We start from the raw sequence: 24,144 nt of genomic DNA on the forward strand, positions 1-24,144 counted from the left end.
AATAGACCCCATAGTGTGTATATTCTTCAAATAATAAAGATTTGGTAATTACTATATTATTTGTTCATTAATTTTCAATTTATCTTGTAAATGTGCACTCTTTGTGATCTTAGGGCCAATTATATAGAGTAATTTGTAGCAAAAGGTCTAGTGGAGCATTATCCTCTTAAAGGACATGCGGTATTATAGCACATATTGACAGTGCTCTAATTCTCAAACTATAACACTTACAAAATATACCAAAAAAAGAAAATTTTATTCTAGCAGCCAAATTCTTCTTCTCTATATCATCCATGTTCCCTCCGAATCACTTCGTATATTCTACTGCCTTCAACTGTCTCTGGAAAGGCTATTTTCCTTTAATTAGTCAGTGGCCAAAAGCAAGATTTTTAAAACATCTGATGATAAAATAAATACAAATTTCTGCAACACAATACAAGATTCATAGTGGAGGTCTGGCCTCTACAGACTCAAACTTCCTCCTAGATAAAACTCTAGCTGACACATTTTACCTAATATTAATGTGGTCTGAACAATTTTTCAAGCAGTCTAATTTCTTATAGCCTGATTTCTCATTACCATGTTTTCTAATGCTTGAGGATGGTCATAAAAGATAAAAAATATGTTCTCTTTGGGAGTCTTTAGGTCTTTTTCAAAATACAATATTCCCTTCCTGACTTGATTCTCTCTGTGAAAAATCCTTCCCTAGTTCTCTTACAGTTTTTCTACCTTAACTAATTCCCAAAAAAAAAAAAAAAAACCAAAACCTGTTAGTACTTATATTCCCTTCCCATTCGCCTATTTTCTGGAACCATGTTCTTCCCACTCCCTTTTTAAGATAAAACAAATTTTCAGTGCCTGATTCTAGGCTTATTCAGAGCAAATCAAGTACACTGAGTTATCCCATGATGGAGCATTTTCCTTATGCTCACCAAAGTAAATTCAGGTTCTTTGGGTCACATGGATGTGTTTGTGCCATTCCTATATAATGCATTAATAACGTGGATGTCCAACAAGTGAGTTGGTTTACCACTGGTTGAGGTAGCACAGATCCTATGATCTAGCCTTCATATCAGGTAGCTAAGAACAAGTGACTGTGTAAAGATCATAAAAGTGGGAAGCTGTCATGGTCTCTAGCCAGTGTGACACAAGAAGATCTCATGAAAGGTATCATGGTCCGGCAAAAGTTTCTAACATGTCTTCAAGAAAGAGGCTGATAATTAGGTTCAATGAAAGCTGAATTCATGAGACTAAAATCTGTCTTGTGATTAGACATCAGGAAGACAGGAGAAATTCAGGATGCCCTGAACAACCACTTAGGGGGAAGGAGGAGAAATCTGTAGTACCCAAGGTAGAAAGAGATACCACAATGCCATTTTATTTGAACATTTAATACACAAGTAGCACAAAAAATAAAGACGTGATTCTGGGGAGGGGTTGAGGGTTAATGAAGGACCTTGGAAATTTTCTAAGCCTATGAGATTGGAAGGATGGGAACACAACACTGAAGTAAAAAAAAAATTGTTCTAAGAGTAAGCTGCAAGATAATTTCAGAGCAGTTCATTTTTTCACCCCAGAGGCTAGCAGTTTAGCAGACTTGGTATGAAGTACAGCTCATTGGAAATGATAATATTTTGTGATACAGAGTCATCTCACAATTATATTTTTATGTGGCATAAACTTCCCTTAAATATTCTATGTTTAAACAATTTTTTATAAAGGCTGAATTATTAACTTTTTGAGTAAGAAGATATTTTGGAACTACTTTTTTCATCTATCATTCTAAGTTTTTGAAAATAAATTTTAAGAAAACAAACAAACAAAAATACCCTTCAAATCAAAACCAAACAAACACAAACTAAAGCTCAAACAAACAAAAAATATTAAAAACAGAGACTAATGACAATATATTCCATCTCAGTGAACACATTTTATTAATAGAAATTTTATGTGGCTGTCTTGTTTCTTTAGTAGTTTTAGTATAAAATAATTGAAAACACCACCACTCTCCAAATTATTGAAGTTGTCTAGTAGGAAAAGACAATCTTACAGAGAATATCTATTTATACAGTGTTTGCACTACAAACAAAAATAAAAGCTATAGTCTACAGCTACCTGATTGCACAACAGGGAGAGAGAAAGTGGGTCTGTAGATATTTTCTGTTTTGCACAATTCCTATTTTCTAAAGGGTCCTTCCTCTCTTTGCGTTTTTCCTTTGTCAGCTTCATTTCTTAAACACCCAGGTAGGCACTGCATAAGAGAGCTGGACTGTGCTCCTGTGTGACTCCTGCCAGGCAGAATGGTGCCTAAAAGCTCAGGACAGCAATGGTCAGTGTTAACCCCTGCAGTTCCCTTCTCTCACTCTACAGCTCCCCATACACCCACAGACACAATCGTGAATCCAGGTGCATTACAGTGGATGTGTGAGAAATGGGTTGGCAGGTCTCAGGCTAAGTCAGAATAGGCAGATGCACATGTAATAAAACTCAGCACCCTGACAGGTGATGTTCAGCATCCCCACAGCCTTTTCTAAACAGAGGACCAAATGTTCTACAAAGAAATTAGCGTATATGTTGAACAGGATGAATCCAGATTTGTTTGGATTGCAGTTCTTTTAACACAGATGTTAACTATTTTTCTACTATTATACACTGCAATGTATTCTAGATAGCTCTTTGAATATAAATATTTTTATTCTGAGGCAACAGAGACCTTCATTTGTCTGCTCTATAGATACAGACATTCATTATCCCCAGGAACAGCCTACCTGGCTTTTAAAGACAGCAGTCCAAGGAACAGTTTACAGGTTGATTAAAGTTACAAAGTCAGTGCAAATGCATGGCAATGATCTAGGATTTGAGGCCCAAAAAGGGACATTTAGACAATTCTGACGCTAGCATTTCCCTTTGATCTGTATCTACAATGTATCTCTGCAGAAAAGTTCTGCAGGTACAGTGTAGGCTGGGGAAGCTGAATGTAGGTCAATGAGATGCACTCTGCTTTTTTAAATAAAATCTTTCTGCAGAAAATGCATGATTTCCTGTTATGACTGTAGACTTCACATAGAGTATCATACATTCATTTTTTAAAAATGCTTTTCTCTTTGTGCAAAAAGCATTCATTTTGCTCAAGGTGAACAAACACACACATATAGACAAAAGATTTTTTACATAAGGTACTCATTTATGGATAATTTCTTTTCATGCATTTACCATCACTAATTTGTGGCTGACATGGCAGACCACAGAATTTCAGAATGCCTATTCTTGAGCAGTAAATGATGTTAGCCAAAAAGGTTAGACAAAGGCTTGATCCAGAGAAGACTTGCATACCTAAATCCTGTCTAATGCTGAACTTTTGATCTTCAAATTCCGAGCTCACTACCACCTAAGCTTAGCAAGACCAAAGCCCGTGAGTGCCTAGCTTAAGCCACAAGAGATATATGGGTCCCTGATCTGTTAGCTGAGAATCCTGCCAGGGCTTCTCAGGAGCACAGTGGGCACTGGCAAAGTGCGTAACACGTCTCAAACACTCTGATGGGGCTCTGGAAGTGCCTGGTACTCACACCAACTGTTCAGAGACCCCACTGTGAGAGAAAACCCAGGAGGCCACTGTGCTGTTAGTGGGGAGGAACTGCCTGCACAGCTCCTTCAGGATAGGGTTGTCCTGGAATAACCCTTGAACTGCTTTCCCCTGAGCAACCAAAACCCTTTGGATTTCCCTAAGTGTACTAATTGCATCAAGACCCCCACAGAAAACAACTGAAACAAAGTCAGGAAGATCAGGGAGAGCAAAAGGGCCAGGACAGACCGTGCCTGTGCAGCTTCCACAGTCAAATGAAAGATTAGGCATTCGCCTGGTGTGGAACATGGAAGAATGTGACACTCATAGGAGAGCACTAAAAAGTGAAGATTTCTCTGACTGAAACTTCATGTTAATACCTGCAACTGGGACCAAGGGTTTGGAATTTCAGATGAAGAAGTTTTCAAAATAAGAATGAGCCACTTGAAAAAGTGTGTGGGAAAATGCACTCTGTTCCAGATCTTCTCCCAGATTTTACAGTGTGAGAAAGGCAGTAAGTTGGGACAGATAAAAACGGATTAACAAGAAAATAAAGACTGAATATCTAAATAAAATTTGTATAGAATCCTATGCCATCATTCTCCTGATTTCTATTTCAGCCATAGATAAAGAGAGGGATGTTCTGCAGCTTGAGACATTTCTTCTCTGAGTTGGTAAAAGCATGTGTTGGGTGATGGCACTAGTTGGAGTTATTTTTATTATGCTGCCCTGCACTTTGAAGAACTGTGTTTCAGAGGACATGGCTGGGTGTGTGCTGGTACTGTGTTAGGACACTGTGCTCCCTGAAAAGTACCTGGCAAACACAGCCTCATGCTGAAGTAAATGGAGTTTTGCCATTGCTTCCATTGAAGCCAGGTTCCCAGCCCTGGTGTCAAAGAGGTTCTTTTCCCCCTCCTCCAGTTCTGCTACAGGCACCGGCTGTGTGCTCAGTTTATCCCAAGCCTATCACAAATATAGCAGCACAGAACTTGTTACCAGCAAGCTCAATTACTGTAATACCCTCTTAGTGGAGCTTAGAGCCAGGCTGCTCAGCACTGCTTGCTCTGAGCACGGCAGCACGTGTGCTCAGCCCTGTGAGCCAGCAGGAACACTCTACACCACACTGCATTCTCCACACTGCCAGCCTCCAAAGTGGCAGGTTGATTTTAAGTTGGCCCTTTTAGATTTTAAAGCTCTAAGTAATAAAGGCTCTGGCTATGACTGATCCCCTTCTCTTTGAGCCCTGCCCTAATGGGGAGCTGCGTTCCCACACCACCTGCTTTTCCTGGAACCCTACTGTCACATCACAGATCTGCAACAGATTTTGACTTTTCTGTGCTGAACTACATGATGTATCTCACCCCCGGAACCTTCCTTTCCCGTCAACCCTTTCCATTTATATACCACACTCATCCCAATGTTAGCAGAACCTCAAAAAATTATTGCTGCCATCTCACAGAGTAACCAGGTTTTTGATGGAGGTGGCATTAGAGAAATCCAGTGTGGTTTCATGGTATCAGGTATGCACTTTTTCCCTCCTGCAGCTGGAGAAGAGGCTTAGTCTTTTCATTAGACCTGAGGTAAGACAAGTTTCATTTTCTGCAGGCCAAGAGCAGACAAATAGGAAGTTAGAGCAGAGCATCTGACTCCATTAATATATCCTCTAATTTAACTTGCTGTAGCTTGTTTGTGTAGCTGTACCCTTGGGTGATGCTGGCCACTGTACTTCATTACTCTATGCCTCTTCCTCCTTCCTCTGCTTAATGGGGCTAATGATGCTTCCTTTGTAAGGCGCTTGTGAATCTAGGGATAAGAAATGGAAGTTTCAGAAAGGTATTATTAATTAATATTTATTACCCTGTCTGAGCTCTAATCATCCCACTCATCTTTCACTGTACACACTCCTTTTATTTTATTGCAGCTGTATTATCTTCTGACAATTAATATAGTTATTGGCCCCATGATTATTATTTTTCTATTTTGTTCTTTTTTCACTTTAAAACATGAATTTATTTACTTTGAATTCCAACATGGTATGTGCAGTTGTATATAACTTTGTTGTTACTATACTTAATTTACTTTAATTGCAGTTAATATTGGCATATATTTTGACATTTAAATTACTAAAGCTATTAATAATTAAATTAATAATAACAATACACTTGTTTTCTCTTAATTTTAAAACATGATCCAAAATTTGCAAAACGTGGATGCCTAAGGTTAGATAATTAACCAAACTAAAGTTCTGGAGCAGTGAAATCCAAGCTGCTTTTTATGAATTCCATCTAGGGGTTTAAGGTTTAAATGCTAGGAATTAATTTTTGAAAATCTTGGCTTTAATATGTGAATGTGGGGTTTTTAATGCCAGTGAGAAAGAGAGAGAAGGGATGGTTGCCTTTTCTCCAAGCATCTTTAACACAAGGGGCTAACAGGCACCCCAGTGCAGAGTGATCAGCCTGTTTCCTGAGCAGGAGCACTCACATCACCCCATACCAGAGGACTGGAATGGGGGGTTTAAGGCCTGATGTGACCTATCTTGCTTCAGGTGCTCAAATTACGGTCTCCTTATACACCCCCAGTTAACAGTCAGTGGAGAGAAACAGGCACCTGTGGGGATGACTCAGCCCACCTAAAATCTGAGTCACCCTGTGCAGGCACTTTTCTCCCTCTCCCCTTCAATTAGGGTGGATGCCACCACTCAGCAGTCAGGTGTCTCCCTTCAATGCCCATGCTGAAGTGTGGGGGATGTTGGCCTGGATGCATTTAGTTTCTTACGTCTCATCTTGAATCCTTAGAAAGATGAGACCAACGTTTACACAAAGAAATAAAACGCAGCGATGCCAGAGGTGGTTAATCTTTGTGCTATTTATCCAGCTACCTATGTATTTGCAATACTTATGGGTACTGTCTGGCTTTGATGTGCAGGGATTTACAGATGCTGCTCCATTACCATTAGTGGGACTTGGGTGCATAGATCCAGTACATCATGATGAGAATACTTGGTAATAAATCTTTTAACATGCATGTAACATTGACTGAATAATTTGAAACATTTTTAAAATCCAAATAAAAATTGAGTTTTCTCCTACAAGAGAAGCTACCCCTAGAGACAGATAAGTGGAATCTATCTCCACAGAGTCAGACACTGTGTGATTTCATATTGTACATAGAATGATCTTTTTTTATCTTTATTGATTACTAGAAGAGTAATACAATTAAAGGTAGCAAAATGCTTTAAGGTTTTTGTTCTCTGGCAAAGAATCAAGAGTTCAAAGTGGGGCTCCTGTCTTATTATCAGAGAACACCCTAAGAGACAATAATTTTCAGCAATTCTGTTTTTCTCCTCCTCCCCTTTTCATTTCCCACTTTGTGATTTTGGGGATACAGAAGAAAACCTTGGAGTGTGTGTTAGTACAAGTTAGTGATGTGCAGATACAAGAATAAAACCTCTCCTCTCTTTTTCCAACCACAGGTATAAAAGAAGTACCTATCATTATTTCATTAATGATCTGTAGCAGTATTTTCTTGCCTTCTTGGTCACATGTGTTCACACACACACACACACACACACACACACACACACACACACACGTAGTTAGTCTCATGCTTGAGTTTTCTGATGTAGAATACTCCTTGATAAGCACTGCTTATGCCAGGATTATGAATACAAGAAAATAGAAAAGACATTTAGAAACCATAGGAAAACAATTCTTTTGGTGTTTGAACTGCAGTGTTATTCAGATGTATATAACTACTGCTGGGTGGGGAAACTGCAGGAAATTTGCCAAAGAAGAGAGACAAGGGGAGGCCATCAACAAGACAGAGAGAAAAAGACAGAAAATGCTTTTGTTTGTTGACTTGGCTGGTTGGCTTGACTTGAAAATAATAATAGGCCCCCATTCTCTCCCACCAACCCCCTCCCCTGATTCATCAGATATAATATAATTGATTCTCACTGGAGACGGATTTGGAATACGTGTCTTGCTTGTTGCTATTGTTTATGTTTACACAGTACATTTACTGCTAGAGGAGTTTTGTTCCTTGTTTACTCACTGCCCTTTTGCAAACCCCACTGCTTTTCCAGCTGGCACCAGTTCTTTTCTTCTCGTCTCACCCAGGGAGATGAAGAAAGGGGGAACTGCACTGTCTTGGGGGACCATGAAAGGCTGTGGTTATGCAGGTTATGACATCCTGCATGATGCAGGAAACTGACTCTTCACTTTTGTCTGCAGATTCCTTTCAGGGAGCTTGTGTTCCTTCCTTGTCATTTCTGCTTCTGCCTCCACAGTGTGCTAAAACACTAAGGCATTAAGAGGACAAATTTTCACACCTAGCACAGGAATCCCAATACAAGGTCATAAATCTTGCTAACTATCCATTTAAATGGGACACCTTTGGACAAAGAGGTGATAACTGGCCAGGGCAAATCATTTCTTCAGGTCTGAGCACTACAACAGAGAACACTGCATCACAGATAACCCAGCAGGGCTGATCATGGATTGCCAGATCCTGAGTGCTAAGGGAGACTCATGGGGGACATCTGGCAGGCATCAGGAAGCAGCTTTGAGAAGAGCAACAGCCAATCTGTTTCCTTCACAATCACACATAGTCGTGAGGTAGGAAGAGATAGCTGTGGGAAAAGAAGGAACAGGAAAGGGAGGAAAAAAGTGTATAGAAAGAATGGAGAGGAGGAGTCTATATGGGGTCTAAAGAAGAAAGATCAACAAAGACTAAAGCAAAGCGTGTGGCTAAGATGATATGTTTTAGCAGAAGAACATTATTTTTAAAGTACTCCTGAAGTTTTTATGGCTCCAGGCCCCTATTTCATCTTAATTCATCCTTGGGGATAAAGACTCAGCTGGATGGATCTCAATCACTCCCTTCCCTTTCTCACCCCTTGTCATCATGTTCTCTTCCTTCAGTACATTTTCACCATGGTTAGAAATTCTGACTCTCACTCCCCTTCCCAAGCGACTACCGTGGCGCCCTTTGGAAGGTGCGCAGTGCCCTGACTCCCACGGAGTCGAGTTCCATTGGAACTGCTGGTAGTGCATTCATCAGCCATCTGTCATTGCAGCTGCTTGTTGAAGAAATCAACTTCTTTTTTTTTCCCCCATTTTTTATTTATTTATTTTTTTAATACTTTGACTAGGAGGGGGGAAAAACCCTCAACCACCAAAAATTAAACAACAACAGTAATGGCCCGACTGTTTCCTTGACAATCCAAACACAATCTGCTGCCCACAGTCTTAGAAAGTATCATTGAGGAAAAGAAAATTCTCATGGCATGTTGGATTTGAGTGTGTCTACAGGCTTTGTTTTGTTCTCCTTTTCTGTATTAGGTTTAATACTCTCTTCCGACAGGAGAATAACTCCTGTGGAGTCTCTCTGACTCAAAAAGACTCAACTGTGGCATGTCAAAATTTATCAGCAAGTTGTCAATGCAACTTTTAGCTGAGAGTCGCAAAAAAACAGGAATGCTTTTTAAGATCCCAACACGTGTTTTTTATTTTATTGTATTTTCCATGATTGAACAAAAACATTGCAGAGAGGTGATAAAAACCATGCAAACATAGGGTAATATTTAATAGTGTCAGGAATCTAGGCTACAGGCCTCCCAGCTTTCCAGTTTCTCTTCAATTCCAGCTTCTCTTCAATAATTTGATTTTTTATTTTGATAACTGTCTTATAGTGAAGATTAATCTATCTTCAGTTTATTTTTGTCCTGTTATCATTATACATTCACATTTCTGGGTCCCAGGTTGTCCTGTCAAGCCTCACTCATGGCCGTTTCAGTGGTGACATCCAAAGAACCAGAGACTGCTGCACCTCCAAAACCAGAAGTAGCAGCCTAAGAAAAATTTTGTGCAAATGTGAATAACATTTGAAACAAAGTTCACAGATCATGGGAAAGCAGGGTAGTGTCCACATCATGGCATGTAATTTTTTTTTTTTTTCTTTTCCTTTATTTTGCATTTGGACAGAGGGAAAAAGAAAGGTTATCTCTCCATGTCTCCTACGTAGGCAGCTAGGAGAGAAGCAGGATATAATGAGCAAGCTAAGTGACTAGTAAAATTAAAATACACAAACTGTTAAAAAGTTTAAAGGGTAGGAAAAAGAGTGCTCACAGCATCTGTTTTAGGTCAGCACCTTAGGAGTTTCTTACAGGCAATATGGGAACTCATAAGAAACATGAACATTGTTACATTCAATACAATCTTTATCAAAGAATAAAAGCTCAAGGAGGGAGGCCATGGCACTTACAGTGTGGAAACATGAGTCTATGAGAAAATCTGTGAGAGCAGAAGAAAGCCCTGACATGGCCTCTTGGGCTGGTGGCACAGACTGGTATGTTTGCGTTCCTGGACAGTGCATCTGGCACTCCTGGCAATAAAACCTGAACTGACAGGTTTATGTCTCCACCTACACAATACCACTGCACCACTGCAAACCAATATGTAACATCACACGTATTTTATATTTATGTGTACCTCTATTTAATTTTCTCTGGAGCCACAGAGGTACAGAGAGCTTTTCTTTCCTTTTTTAAATTTTATGTTAATGAAAGAGAACAGTTGTCTTCCCTTCTTTCTGATCAACTCCTGGCAAAGATGGGGAGAGAGACAGACTTTAAATCCAGCACAATAGCTGACTTTTTACATTTTATCAATTTCTTTTTCAGTTTCCCGTATTGCAATTCTCAGCCTTTTGATTCAACACATGTAGTAGAGGGGGCTCAGAACAAAATGGAAAGTAAACAGACTTCATTAAACTCAAAAGGCTTCAGATTTTTTATATAAAGCTATCTTATTAAGATAGGTAGGTATTTCCAGGTGGGAATTCTTTAATGTTTTCTTTCTTTATTAGGTGACTTGTTCTTCAAAATCACCTGCCAATAATTGAGAGTCAAGTTTAAACACCTGCTGGAATCTCATGTATGTGAAAGAACATAAAGCTTCCTCCAAGAGGAAACTGGCTTTTAAACAGGAACACACATTTCACATTGTGACTTTTTTGACTGTTGTTTTGGAATAAACAAATGTGCATGCTTTGGAGGACTCTGTCATGCAAAAATCCAAAAGCTCTATTCAGGTTGACTAATAGCCATTTCTCTTGGTTATGACAAAGGATTTATATCATGCCATCTCTACAAATCAAAACCAGTCTTCCCACCTGTGCTTATGGAGATCCTGCTGAGAAACAGAAGGGACATATTTGTGGAATGCAAGTGACAAACTTAAGCAGAAGTTTTAACTTTTGCACAGGAAATATTCTTTTAACTCAAAGCCTTTGTTAACTTGCATGTTTGTCACTTTTGTCTGCAAAGCATTTCTATTTGCCCAAGGAAGACAAAACCTTTGCTTTCAAATTTTGAAATTATGACTTTTTACTTTAATTTTTTTTTTTTTTGGTGGGAGTTTGCTAAATTTTATTTTAAGGTCACCTAAATTAACAGTACAACCTATGCCTCAACTTCCAATCCTTTTGCTCAAGGACAGTCTACATGCTAGGCCTAATTTCAGACACTGTTTATCTTTCTGAATTTATGGGTAAGTGCATCTTATATCACTATTTATTCAATCCTATCCTGTTATTTGTCACGTAAAGGTTGATACAATTTGCAATTTCTTCTGCACAGAATTTATCACCATCTATATGTCAGGATATGTGTTCTTATATTGATATATGGAATAAAAGACAGTGTAGAAGAGTAGCTCAGAACTGAACTACCCCAGAGAGCACTGCCCTCAAACTAAGACAAATAAAGAACTCAGTCCAATCTGGAAATAGCCCTCTCCTTGCTCTTGAAGTGGGTAAATTGCCAAGTGGTTATAATTCTAAGTATGGGTGTGAATGATTTCTACAGGAAAATAAAGATTTTTTTTCTTCTTCTTTTTTTTCATACTTTTTGTACCTTCCTCTTTGGGGACAAGAGACAGTTCATACTCAAGAGAAACTTTTTATATGAGAAGACATAATCCAAAGAGCTATCTGTCGAAAAATGAACTTCTAAGTTCAGGAATGACAGTCTAGGACCTGAAAATTTCTGTAAGCACAGAAGGGAATGCAAAATAAAGCCAGTCTAACCTCAGTAAGAAATTAATGCTAATGAAAGTAAAGATATGCAGGATTTCAGCCAGAATGCTTGTCCGTCTCCTTCCACGATCAACCTTTGTTTCCATATTGCTAATATTCCTCGGCATGCCAGTCAAAGTCAGATGGGAACTAAACATATGAGTCAGCCAAAGCCATTAGTGCAGATTATCAGCCTTTTGTCAGAGAAATGAGCAAAGTCACTACATGCTGATGAAGAGCTTTATAACTGCAGCCTAAAAGCCACATGGAGAAAAAGATGTTTGATTCCTGAAGCAGGTCCAGGTTTTAGAAGAGTTAAAGTAAAGAAGAATCTCAGCCCAAGCTGCGACTATTACTTATGTTTTATTTGAATAATCTAAACAAGTAAGACCAATGATTCTGTGCCCACAGCTTCACAGCTACAGTGCTATTAAACTAAAGACCAGAGAAATAGTCTTTTCTAGTACTTATACCATAATTCTTTGTCTTGCAATATGAAGTATTGGAGTCTGCACCTAATGCACAACTAACTAACTCCAACCTAATCAATGAATGCTGAGGAAGCAAAGTATCTGTTTTTTTAATTTTTACATTAAAGAATCATATGCATAAAGTAATGACTTGGCCTTTTGGTCTCCCACAATAATTTAAACAAGTCTGTCCTGTCGATTTAACATAGCTTCAATTTCTGGAACACTACTCAGCATGTATCCGCAATCAGGAATAACTTGAAAAGTAGTCCTTAAGAGTGTTAAGCAACGCACATTTTGGCAGCCTTAGAGCCACTCTTACTACCAGGAATCTGCTACTGAGAGTGGAAACTTACATAAACTTCTCATCAAGCCAATGCATTTAGCAGAGAGGATCAAGAGGGACTGGTGTTACAAGGGATGTAGAGTGGTGGCACTGGTGGTGCCACAGGTGTTGCTAACTGCCTTATTTGTTGAGGATAAGCTCTTCTTTAACCTCCTCTTTACTACAAACTTTGTGCTACAGGGGGTTAGTGTTTGTTTAAAATCACCTGAACGACCACATTTTGACTTAACATGAATTAAGTATATTGTTTTGGCCTGAGAGGCTGTTGTGTCATTGGCATTACGGTTTCATGCCATCATAAAGTTCCACTCAGAGTGCGCTCAAAATGCAAATTTTCAGTTACATTTCCTACATTCATGACAATATAAACTGGTAACATTTTAAATTTTTTTTTCTACTGCACCAGTATGAAAACTTCATAGCACTGAAATTAGGAGCTAAAGACCTTTTCCAAGTGTTCACAATATATTTTATCCATATTTTTATTATTCATAAAAGTAGCAAGAACAAAGCAAGTCAGATTTGCATTTCATATCGCACTAAAGCTACTCCACATATACACGATAACACATCCTGAGAACAATGAGATATCCTGTCACATGTATGCATTTTCTAAAACTGCACAAAAGGAGGATTTCAGGGATGCATAAATTAACTTCCTACCTTTAAATTATTAACCCAGGCTGTTCCCTGAATATGAACCAAAATCAAAGGACAGCTTTCCCCCACTCTTTTGCTCCCCACATGAAGAGCACACATATTTTCAGTCTTTCCTCACTTGAAGCTGATGACTTAAGAAATTGAGTTACATGGATAATAAAAAATTGGTTTAAGAGATTTTTTTTCCAGTTCTTCTATTTATGGCATTTTTTGAGTGGAAGGCTGCATGTTGTGGCTATTGGTGAGAAGCCACTTCAGCTACCCTAACGTGATTCTTGCTGAAAGTGAGGAAATAAGCACTTCATGGTTTGATATGTGGGGAGAAAAAAAGATGAAATCAAGAAGTCATTGAAGATATGCATGAGCTTTTATCCAGAACCCCTAACAGTGTTCAGGATGTTCCAAAAGTACTTCCTGATAGGCTCTGCAGAAATAGATGGACTTATTACCCTGAACTTCCCTTGATATGCTTGGCCCTCACTGGAGCCAAAGCAGCCAGTTGTTATGGATGGGTATATTTGATACATCTATTGAAATTTCTTTCCAAATGGCAGAAATAGGCAAAATAATCTGCTAAACTGTTTCCTCTGGCACAGTTTTTTACAAAACCTGCAGTCTGACTGCAGATGTTTTGAGAAGGAGACAAAAAAAAGATCAAATTTGAAGAGAAATTACTCTGAAGTACTAACTCCCTTCTAGTAACAGGTGATAATAAAAGTACTATCTTATATCAATTCCTTTAGAGTCGCATCTATAAATTGGAACTACATATGCAAAATGTTCCGTGGGAGAACAAATTGGATTGATTAAAGCAGCAACCAAAGAAGAAACACTCTGTGTTTCTCAGTGCAGCCACACAGGACAGTCAGCGTGGATGAACACTTTTTATTTGGCCAGATAGTACCTTTACAGCTACTTTAGCTCTTACTTTTTAACCCTTATTTGTAGATTGCTCTGAAGTGGTCTGCAATTGCTTTTGCAGTTGAAAAGTGAGTTCTATGAACAAGTTAGTAGTACTGTTTCCACATAATCTTGTGAAAAATCTAGGAAGCCGATAGCTATCATAAATTACAAATATGTGTATTTTCCATAATTACACAGAAATCATGATTTAATATCCCTGACTTTCTACTTTAACAACTTGAAACCATCACACTTAACATGATCCATCAAGATGCTGTATAACAATGCAAGGATTGCTATTTTCCCATCTAATTCAGGCAAAGATCAGCAATAAACACATTCCAGACACTGTTCATGGTTACATACTTATCATCATACAAAAAGATAATTGTCTTTTATTGACCTGAACTGATATGCATTTAAATCAAGTGAATTCTGCCAGTGATATGGGACCAGGTCTTAAATACTTTATGTTAAATTTGCACTGCAGTCACTAGTTCTATAGTCTAAATTTGAAGGGATTTCTAAGAAAATATTTTTGCTGTGTTCAATACTGCTTAGCTATGTAATTTTCATTAGTTTTTGCATGTTGTACAGGCTCCTGTTCAAAAATAGAAGTTTTGCACCCTGCTCATATGAAATTGTTATAAATAATCTTGTGATGTCACCATGCCTCTTTGCTGGCTTGTAGGCCCAAGGATTGAGATAATGCATATAAAGACCCAAAGTCAAGGATGATTATGTGAAATAAAATGAGTCCTGATAAATTCAGTTAAAATTATCCACGATACTCAGATAATTTGGGGCAGCATTACCAAATTAAGAAAAAAAAAATATTTTTTTAGCGTAGCTGTAAGATATCAACACATGAACTGTTTGGGTGTGCTGATTACCCAAAGATATTTTCATGGTAGCCTGAGACTCAACACATAACAAAATGCAAAACCACATCTGTTTGCTCAGTTTAAATTGCTGCATGATGTTCACTCAGCCTCTGTTCTCTGGCATGTGCCAAACCCATGGCTGAATAAAAAGAACGCCTGCCAAATATATCCACTTTCTAAAACTATGCAAATTGAGGACTTTGGGGATGCATAACTCAATCTCCCTTCTCAAAGTTTCACTAACAATATTCCTCTTTGTCACTGGAGCAATGTAAACAACTGCAGTTCAAAAAAAAAAAAAAAAAAAAAAAAAAAAACCAGGCAAATCCCTACCTACGTCATGATGCTTTCTCACAGAATTTTGGTAAATTAGTTGTAGTCATAAAAAACGGGGCCTCTGTGAATTGCTTTTTATATCTACATTACAGCGGAATGTGATATGGAGAGCTTGGCTCAGTCAAAACAGACTGAGCTGGTCTGAGTAAAGGCTGTGCTGTGGTTAAGAAACTGAACTAGGACTGAAAACTCAACCATTCAACCCTTCTGCAGACTTTCTCTGTGATCCTAGGCTACTCAGTATCAGTAGCCTTCAGATGTTGAGCTATAAATAGGTAGTTGTTTTACTTTTTTTCTCTTATCCTTGGACTATCTGATGTGTGCAGACTGTCTTTTGCTTCATACAGAACCATATATAACATCATCCTGAGCTCACACAATGCTCCAAAAATTTCAGTATCAATAAATAAATAAAGTTATCTATGGTAATTGTTCATTATGTTTTGCCAGAAGACTCCTCACACAGAGATATCATAGGATTTCTCTAAATATTTGTGTAAGCTTTGAAGTGGGAACTAATCATCATGCATAAGGTTCCCTAGAATTCACAGACATCAGACCAGTAAATAAACAACATAGAAAATGAAGAAAGTACGTGATATGAAGATTTTAAGTGTCTCTGCATGTAAGACCCTCAACATGCAAGAGCTGCATTCTCCTTCTCAGCTTGCAGAACTTCACCACTTTCTGTGAGTCTGATATGAAAGAAGATGGTGCTCTCCCAAGCTCGGATTGGATGGAGCTTCGATCAGTCTGGTCTAGTGGAAGGTGTCCCTGCCCGTGGCAGGAGGGTTGGAACTAGACAACCTTTAAGGCTCCTTCCAACCCAAAGTATTCTAAGTAATTCTGTGATTCTGTGATTTAACATTTGCAGTAATAACTAGACCACCATTCAAAAGAAGTTTAACATGTCCTTATACCTAAACTAGCTGATTTTCAGGAGGATTCTGATGCAATGTGGTAAGGAATAGACATTTGGATAACTGGAATTTCAAACCCAGCCCCATATCAGCACACGAATAACTATTCCATGTACATTAGCACACAGTAGTCCATAATCCTCCTGCCAGGTACATCAGGATGCTTGATGATCTATGGCAGGGTTAGGATATTTAATAGGGAAGTTATAGTGTAGTCCCCAGGAGAGGTGAGGGAGATCCCTGAAACAGTAGGTGGTAAAAATCATTTGCAGCCCAAAGTGGGCCATAGCTTAACCTAAGCCTCTGTGCAGTCCTTAATTTTGGTGTTGGATTTCCCCCAAGCAGTCATTCTTTGTCATCTACACCTGAATTTGAAAATGGATCTGGTACAGACTTGATGACCACTGCTTGTATAGGAGGGACTTCATAGGGTTGGCTGTCAGGTTTGTTCCCCGACATTCAGGTGGTTTTAGAGTCTTTTTGCCCTCTGCAAAGCTCTGTGCCAAACGGAAGAAAGAGACGGAGTCTTCAAGTTCTGATTTTTCAAGGTTGCATGCTTCGTTTATTGTTCTTATCCTATAATTTTCTCAGTGCCCAACAAAGATGTTTGCAGCTGCCTGGACGTCTGACGACTCCTTGACTCCTCCCGAACTGGGCTGTCGTTATCTTTTATACTAATTGCTACGTATTCTTTATTTATCATTTCTCGCCAATGCCTATTACTAATACTAAACAGGTCATCTCTACCTTGACCCAATCCCCATTAAACTACTTTGTGCCAACGTCACTGTCGAAATGGAATGAGGGAAGAAGAAAGAAGAAGCAGGAGACAACGCCCCAAATCCTCCATCTTGCCCCCATTCACTTCAATGTTAGAAATCTAAATTTACTGTTTTTTCACCCTGTGATAAGCTAAACTACTATCTTTCACACTCTTGTAGCCTGCAACCCATCCTGCAGTGCAGGAAGCCTTTCCCATGGACTGAGATCAAAGCCAGTGTCTCTCTGAGCTCTGGGCTGGGGTCCCAGACCCCCCTGTCCAGGTCCCTGACCCTCCAGGGCAGCCAAAGGAATGCCCTGGACTCCAACAGTTAGCAAGATAGATAGCACAGGTATTTTTAAAGTGTATTGAAATAATTCCATCATTAATTCCTCTTTTAATGCCACCTTAATGGAAAAGATCTGGCATTTTAAAAGCACTTATAGGTCTTACTAGAAAGAGCAATTCTTTAGGAAAAATCTGAATAAAGAGAAAGTGAACTGCCTAGAAATGAGGCTGTCCATGAGCTTTCCAGAAAGAAACCTCTAGCCTTTCCAGTCGCAAAGCGCTGAGTAATTCCCTTGAACAGCTAAACCCTTCCATTCTACTGAAAGCAGGGAGAGCTCAGCTCTCAAGTCATTCCTAGCTCCTCTCAAGATGCTCAACATGTTGTAGGATGAATCCATCAGGAAGCAACCTCCAAGAGCAGGTTCACAGAAAAAGGCCTTTTCTTTTGCCCTAAGGCACTACTCCAGTAGTTAATTTATACTGAATTCAACCTTCAGTTAGGATAGCAATCAACCACAATCTTTTTTTGAAACAAACAAGTTAATTACAAAAAAAGGAACTGTGAAACACTGTGATTCCAGCAATTGCCCCAAATGATCAGGGCTTCAAATGCTAAGGATCCAAGAATAACAATAGCACAGCCATGATGCACTCAAAGAATATTTCTCACTCCTACCTTCCCTATTCAAAAAAATATAACCTAAGAGAAATAATGATCATGTAGAGACAATTTTGCCCCAGAAAACGAGACAGTTGCAGCAGAGTCAGCATCACTGAAGGAGCTCTTCGGCTTGTATTGCCAGTCATGTTTCTGTGCGAGACCTGACATACAGGAGGTAGCAGGGAGCTGGTTAGTTTTAACATTCATTTTGAATGAAGGTGCTCTAACTTTACACCCAGTTCTCAAATTCAGCACGCACTGATATCAGACAAATCTTTACTAACTGAAGAGTAATTAGGCAGAGAAACAAGTGTTTTCACATGTATATTCAAATGCACAAAACCTCTGTGTATGGGGTGTGTGTGTCCATGTGCATTATGTGCAAGGTCTGCTCTGCATATGTATTTTTAATTTTCTTTTTTTTCCCCTCAGAAGGCCATAGTGGGTACTTAATAACACCCTCCTTCCCCACCCTCCATGCTCACAGACACATGCACACCCAATCACATCCAAGGGACCTTGCAGGAGTCAAGGCCAGGGCTTTAATGCCTCGCTACCATTTTTGACAAGGCAGCTTCCTTCTCTGAAAAGGACGAGCTGGAGCCATCTTTCAGGAGTTTTCTTTCCCTGACAGAAATCAGCAGGGTTAGAATAAACTGCATAAGTTATCAGCTCCTCAGGAAAGAACATGAAAAAAGCCCTTCTATCACTTAATGAAAAATAGCTTCTTTTTTGGACAGAACTTCATAGGCTTGCAATCAAGCCATGGCTCCCCCCTCCCTTCTTTCCTTGACGTGCCATAGAGGCAAATCAAGTCGGCATCTATTAATAATATTTTCCCCTGCTCCTTTCATTTCTCTGCATGTCCTACCACTGTCAGGCCCCGTGATGGAGCAGCGCCTTTATCTCGTCCGAGTCTGGTCTGTCAGGGTGATAAACAATTCTAACAAGAATCAGAATAAAGATCTTCCCAGTAGACTCGGCAGAGAGATAGAGGCTTTTCTCATTTTCTCGATGGAAAAAAAAAAAATTTAATCTAGCAGCTCCGGCTTTTTTCAAGCGTCACATTCAAAGAGATGCAAATTTGTCAGAGCTGAGACCCCGGCTGACTCTCAGCACTGCGTGAATGTCAAAGGGGGGACTCGAAGCCTTTGACATCCCTGCCTTTTTTGGGGGCTATCTGCTAGGAAAAAAAAAAAAAAAAAAAAAAAAAAAAAAAAAAAAAAAAAAAAAAAAAAAGGAGAGGAAAAAAAAGCAAATGCTTTGTAGTGTGTGTTTCAACAATTTTCATAAGTTTTCTTCTGAAATAAAATAGTGCCGTTGGGAAGGTAAAGTGAGAGAGAGGGAGAGGCAGAGTGAAGGAGTGAGAGAGAGGAAGAAAGGGGCAGAAGGGAACATAAACTTGTCCATTTGGATTTAAGCATGTCATGTTAATAGCAAGATTTTTACTATTTGGAAAGAATTCATTTATGATTCAGGGTGTTTGTCGTATCTCACACACACACATACACACACAATTTGCATAACCCCAAGATGGGTGCTATGAGGTGATCATTACATGTGCATGTGTCTATCCTCATTCGTTTACATGTGTGATTTTAAGTGTGTGAGCAACCACATATGCCATCAGATTTGTAGCGATTTGTGTAGTGCACATGGTGTGTGCATCTGTACCCATCAATAAATTGTGTATTATTATGTGTTCTTTTGCTATACAATGACCATGTGCCCTTAGCTGAATGAATAAGTACTCTGAAGATCATGCCATCTGAAGGACAAATGCAGAAAATATATAACATGGTTAAGAGCTAAAACACAAAGAGGATCTGGGGGGATTTTTGTTGTTGTTGTTGAATTGGATTACAAATTTATTACTTTATTAATTATTTACTTAGTGTTTATATTATTCTTTTTAACCTGTGCTGTAGGGATTATAGAAGAAATTAATCTTTAAAAGAGTCTTGGATAAGGAAAGACATCTGTATAACTGTCAGAGGTTAGATGAAATATGTCCTAAATGTGTGTGTCCCTCTAGAGTATATTCTTGCAGGAAAAAGGAGGATTTCCTAAAAGTTGAAGTCCTTGAATCATGTGAATTTTTGATTGTCTCTGGTTTCTTCTGGTTAAAAAAAATAAAGATGCCTAACACTGTGAGCATGAAAATATGCCAGGTAAATCCATAAGCTTTAGAATTTAGCCTATCCCCTCAAAGCAAGGTGCACTGAAGTGCTGTTTTCAAGCTGGACCCCTATATATGTGCAGTGCTACCAGTTTGGTACCAAGCCTGACCATTTCTGACCAGAGCTCTGTGCTAGGATGGACACAAAGGTGGCCTTTCCTAGGCACATCTATGTATTTCCTCCAGACTGACTATCAGAGACATTTCTTCTGTCCCTTAGTATGACTTATGACCACTCACAGAAATTCCTAGGGGGCTTTTGAGACATTTCCTTTCCTCTTCAAAATGTTCTACTGGTGATAAGCAGCATATAAGGATTGAAAACTACTTTGTCAACACAGACCATAAGGTAAAGTTTAACCCACATACTTTTTAAAAGATTTGTGTGGACATCAGCAATGTGTTTTGGGAATGTCCTGCTTTTCACTGCCTTTGTCTTCAGGCTTGTTCTGAATTCAGTTAACACCTCCTCAGCCATACCTATTCGGGCACATTGCACACTCTCCTCAAGACTGTTGCTGAAAACTCTGTTCATTAATTGCTTGACTCTTACTTACAATCAATGCAAGTGCCAATACTCTCCAGTCTCCACTCAGCCTGAATTGGTTAAATAATAAACTGGCTTTTACTGCTGTAATGATCCCTTTGTAAGTGAGTTGTCCTAGAAACTCCAATACATGACATAAGGGTGTACTCAAATGAGGTATTGAAGTGCTTTTCTCAGAGACTCCTAGATGACTCAGTTCCTTCTTTCTCTGGAAAAAGGCATCTAAGTCCTTATCCTAGCTGGGAAGTGGACTTGTTGGGAGTTAGGGGCTTAAATCAGAACAAAAATGTCTAGGCTGTGCTCAATCTACTAGGGTGTATTAAGTCACCATCCCACAATAGCTGCCTTGGGGCTTGGGCAAGGAGTCTGCTGCACCCCAAACCATGCCTGTTCTGTGGAGCTGCGTACCTGAGTGGGACTGATGCACCTTACTTCCTTCAGCAAGGGTGCATTTGGCAGGTCCCACAACAGTCCTGGAGGTGACTGCAGTATCCAACCAGGAATAAAATGTCACAGATAAGGGCAGTCTTAGAAAGCAGGGAATGACGAATAGACAGGTTCAATGTGCAGAGAGACAAAATGAGTAGGGGAAGGAGCTGGTCTGAGACCACTGAGAGAACAGCTGGATTTGAGAGAGGAAGACATAACTAGCAAAAATAACAGACTCTGAAAGGTGTGAGAACATTTGAGTGTGTAAATGAATGTTATATAAAAGCTTCAAATCATTTGGTGACTGGCAAGGATTGTGTTCTCTGAAAAGAGAATACTTCTGTGTCTAAATACTAAAATGCCACAGTGACATCTGAAGAAAACAGACCTGAATGAGACCCTGAAATGACAGTAAGTTTCTGAGGTTAAGATCCTCAGGATTAGTTTGCAGTAACTGGACTTTCAAGTCCAGTTTAAGTAATTTAAAAAATGCTCTGTATATCTCACTGCTCTGATCAATACCAACAAAAGCTTTGTTGGGTTCCTAAATATTTTTTTTTATTCCAGAAAGTTGGATTTTTTCTTCAGATGCTTAGATATGTTTAATAACTGAATTGTTTAGTACTGCAGTCTCCAACGCTGTTATTCCTCTGCTAAGTATATCATCAATCTGCTCTCCTGAGTTATTTCAAGAGACACATGTTGGGCTAAACTGGAACCCAAGTGACTGAATTAAAGCTGCAGGATGCATTGCTAAGTCCTAACTACAGATCACATTTCATTCTAATGTAATGTGATCTGCCAGAAAATTATAACAACTCAGCAAGGAAATAAAAATAAAAAGGGAAAACTAGCTATACGTGATTTTTCATAGCTTTTGCTGTGCACAGAACTTGCAAACAATTTTTGTGTAGAGAAAAAAAAAACCTTCACACACAATATCTCCTACTGGCTATGAGCATGATACTATTATATACACATTTCACATACACCGAGGAAACAAAGAAAGAGTAAAGTCAAGCATTGAGGGAGTCATCTCTTGGCTCACAAAAAAATGTTTATTCTGCTTTAGAAATTCAAAAAATAATGAGTATCCTGTAGTAGCAACTGTAGATACAATGGAGGTGTATGATTTTTTTTTGTAAAATCTAGTATGATTTCAAGCCCTAGCCTTATTTAATAATGCAAGAACAACAGTGGTGTACTTGGGATTTCATCAATGAACATTAAAACAATGTTTACATTCAACATCTGTGAAAAGTTTTTTGCTGACATGGTTACAAATTCAGGAGTTGCCATAAATGCCTAGCAAATAAGTCGAGTCTGTATTATAAGCTTCTATAAACCTTGAAACATTTGCTTTACATACCCTTTTTTATTTGTCATTAGCTGAAACACTTCACCTAAATGAGTGCCAAACTTGCCCTCGCCCTCCCCGCAGCAGGTCCACAGGAGTCTGTAGTGTCATTGTTAACTTAATGCAGGATAAGTCAGCCTGAAGCACAGCAGCATCTCATTAGATAATTCATTCTTTAGTGGATTTTATTTAATGGGTAATTTGTTTAATATTTTTATGTGTTCCCTATAATCATTATTCTGCTCATTGTCCTCTGTAGTAAGATTTCAACTACATAGCAGGGCCCGCTCCCTCAAACCTGCAGCCCTTCTGCATGCAAATGGCATAGGAAAGGTTTGTAGGATTTAGCCCATGGTTTATAAATGGCGTAAATTATTTTAGAAGTCATGTCAGGTATAGTTTATTCCAAGGTTTGCTTGCAAATTTTAATCAGAAAACACAGAAGGGGTATGCAGTTTAGATTGAAATATTCTTTCACCTTGTGCTCTGCCTGGGTTGACTTACTGTAGGCTGATATAACTGGCAGAAGTTACAGCATGCATGATAGAGAGAGGCTGGACACAAACTAGAGAAAACACATAAAGAAACATTTATTTAAAAAAAGTAAATCAACCATAAAGATCCTCCCAGTAGACCTGGGAGATGGAAGCCTTTCTCATTTTCTCCATGGCAAAATTTAATCTAGCGGCTTGGCTTTTCAAGCGTCATATTCAAAGAGATGCAAATTTGTCAGAGCAGAGACCCCAGCTGACTTTTAACACTTCGTGAATGTCAAAGGGGCTTAAAGGTTGAAGTGTCTTTACCTCCCTCCATCCTTAGTAATTCAAAATGAGACTGAAAATACAAAGCACCCACCTCTGTTTGTTCAGGCCTCTCTATTTCATGTGTACCTGCCAGCTATAAAAGTGTTTGTTTCAGGTGTTGTTATCTGTTTCAACTAAAAGCACATATAGAAATGAGCATGCAATTGAAAAATGTTCCACAAGAGAACCCATCAACAGAAGAAAAACCCTCCCCTTTGGAAAGCTACCCTGTCCCCCATCACATATATTCACATTTTAGAGGTTCTTGCAACATAGCCTATTCCCAACTGACTGATTTCAGAACTGCTATTAACTGAGTAGTAATCTCACCCAGTGACACGGTTCACTTCTTACAGTCTCAGGAGGTAATATATCTAATAAAAATAAAAGTAATAAAAATAAAAACAGCCCTAATGAATACTCCATACCATGTAAGGTATACACTATATCACATAGCAGTGGCCACCTGAAAGCATGGCCAATGGACTTTTTTTTTTTTCCACCTGCCTCATGTATGATGTAATATCAATCTACTAATGGATTGATGAAGGATAAGGATAAGGGGGAAAAAAGAAAAAGAAAAGAAAAAATAGCATTGAACAGATTGAGGCAGACTAATCTTGTTTGTCTAAAAATGGAAAAAAAAAAAAAAAGAATAAGTAAGCAAAAGCAAGAGGATTTAAACTCGGTTCCATGTGTAAGATATTAAATTAAATTACATTAACATATACATGATCAGTGTGAAGGGAAGCCCCCAACAGCCTTTACTGAATGACAGATTCAGTGAGTGAACTCGAGCTCTGAGGCTGGACCTAGAGTAACAGTTTCAGAGATGTGTTTCTTCTCATTTAACAATTTATCTGTCCTCTTGATGATGAATTTACTGGAAAAGGAAGGCTGTCTCTTTAAAAAAGTAGTTTGGGCAGTGCTTTTCTGGTTTTAAAGTCTGGAGACAGTGGCATT

Source organism: Hirundo rustica, chromosome 6 (assembly GCF_015227805.2).
Source record: "Hirundo rustica isolate bHirRus1 chromosome 6, bHirRus1.pri.v3, whole genome shotgun sequence".
In the NCBI taxonomy this organism is placed as follows: domain Eukaryota; kingdom Metazoa; phylum Chordata; class Aves; order Passeriformes; family Hirundinidae; genus Hirundo; species Hirundo rustica.